The 2,500-nt window shown below is 40.4% G+C and overlaps 1 protein-coding gene across 5 annotated transcripts in view; it reads left to right on the top strand.

The window, feature by feature from the left end:
- LOC143292716 (neurotactin-like) overlaps positions 1-2,500 on the top strand; it is a 93,702-nt gene that overhangs the window by 79,957 nt on the left and 11,245 nt on the right. The gene's annotated exons all lie outside the window — the stretch shown is intronic.

Genomic DNA, 2,500 nt, shown 5'->3' with positions numbered 1-2,500 from the left:
TTTGTTTGAAATCATTCAAGAATTCTCTTGCATTTTCTACACCTTGATTTTCCCAAACAAAGCCGAATCCAAATTTATGCAAAGTGTGTCGTACCTGAGATGCCCAGCACTCTTTGTCTTGATCACATAGCGATAGAAGCTTTTTATAAGATTTATGAGGAAGTCTATTTTCATCCATTCTTGTAAGTCTGATCCAGTACTTTATACACGACAAGAAGGAATATATATATATATATATATATATATATATATATATATATATATATATATATATATATATATATATATATATATATATATATATATATATATATATATATATATACAGAGGGTAACGACCTGTCTCGCCATACACCATGTCATTTGGTGATCTTAGACTCACATTAAGAAGGTTTTTTTTTAAAGCAAACATGTGCGCTTTTTCTATTGGTGAAATTTGCATTAATCCCCAGATTTCAGAGCCATATAACAGAATTGGTTTTATTTGTGAATCAAATAATTATAAGAAAATACTAACAGAGAAATCGTCAAGTCTCCATAACGTTCTAAATATTTCTGTTACACCTTTCCGTGCTTCCATTGCTATGTCATCCAGAGCCTTCGAAAAAGATAATCTAGTGCTGAAAAACAAACCTAAGTACTTATATGAATTGACGATTTTGATGTCGTAACCTTCATATGTCCAGGTTTCCCTCCGAGCAATGTATCCACCATTTCTAAAAATAATTATTTTGGATTTATCAAGTTTAACGTGTAAATCTAACTCGGAAGCCTTCATTGCCAGCACATTCAGTTGGTTCTGCAGACCAGTAATTGTATCAGACAAAAGCACTATATCGTCCGCAAACAAGTAAAATGAACAGTTCAATCATATCAGGATTCAGTTGTATACCATGGCGTCCTTTCTCGATTATGTCCGTGGCAAGATCGTTTGTGAACAGAGAGAAAAGTAAAAGACTTGTAATCTCCCCCTGTTTTAAACCTTTTTGACAAAGGAAAGCTTCGGTTACCCTACCCCCACCCCCACCCCATCCCCCAACCCTCACCCCCAACGTACTCGAGCTTTTACGGTTTTATACATGCTTTGAAAAGAGAGAGAGAGAGAGAGAGAGAGAGAGAGAGAGAGAGAGAGAGAGAGAGAGAGAGAGAGAGAGAGAGAGAGAGAGAGAGAGAGAGAGAGGCATAGAGAAGCTACCAAACCTGGATATAAACACCGAAACACGGAGAGAGCGGGAGACACAAACCTGCAGATCGATGCTGATCCAACATGAAGGGAAACAGATGGTGTGGAGGAAGGGAAAGAAATCAGCAGGGCTACACAGTGAAATGCACCCGCACACACACACACACTCACACACACACACACACACACACTCACAAACACACACACACACACACACACACACACACACACACACACACACACACACACACACACACACACACAAGCAAGGACGAGCGCACACACACACACACACACACACACACACACACACACACACACACACACACACACACACACACACAAGCAAGGACGATCGCGCGCGCGCGCGCACACACACACACACACACACACACACACACACACACACACACACACACACACACAGAAGCAAGGGCGAGCGCACACACACACACACACACACACACACACACACACACACACACACACACACACACACACACACACTCACAAATAACCAGTATGTTGCCAAGCCCAGATTTATGAAATGCCCCCCCACCCCCACTCCACTGGGCTGTGAATCAATGCCTGACTTTAATCCAGTCCTCTTAATGGAGCGAATGAAACGTGGATGGAATCTTTTCCTTTAGAGCTATTCAAACATCAATAACCCTGAGTGCTTTCGACCTCATTGGACTATTCCTTAAACTGTACAGGAAGTTGCGGGGAAAGTAGGGAAATGAAGTACGGAGCAGGGGCCATGTGTCTGAAATGTCTGCGTAAAAAACTGTGTCTAAAGCATCTTCCTGGGAACTTTGGACATATATGGAGTTACTTGGCTTTCAGCTTTATTGAGAAATCCCCATACGTTGTCGGAAGGGTTGCTTCTTAGTAAAGGAAGAGCATGTTTTGAATTCTGTTGGCCAACCGTTCCACAAGATTAAGTGGGTGTTTGTAAAGATGAGTGTGGCTCGTTTTCAGGTTTCAAGCGTGTTGTTTAGAAACCTGTTTACGTAGAAAGTAGGCGTTTGCTTTTATCAGAACTAGTTGTCCTTAGTTATATCTGCTTTAAACGTCTTATCAATATTGTAAACATGCACATGTCTCGTAAGAGTACGTGTAAGCTTGTGTTATGAGTATTGCTGCAACGAATTCAGCTCTCTGAAAAGCATGCAATAGCGTTGGATATATGTCCTGAACTCTGGACGTACATGGTAAAAACCAGCCAATTAATGAAACTCTTGAACTGACTGAAATGAATAGTGTTAAGTAATCCAAATCTTAAACTGAAATTAATTTTCAAATCATGTGTGTGTT

Source organism: Babylonia areolata, chromosome 1, assembly GCF_041734735.1.
Source record: "Babylonia areolata isolate BAREFJ2019XMU chromosome 1, ASM4173473v1, whole genome shotgun sequence".
Taxonomy (NCBI): domain Eukaryota; kingdom Metazoa; phylum Mollusca; class Gastropoda; order Neogastropoda; family Buccinidae; genus Babylonia; species Babylonia areolata.
Note: the sequence above shows the minus strand (reverse complement) of the source record. Positions and strands in the feature narration are given on the sequence as shown.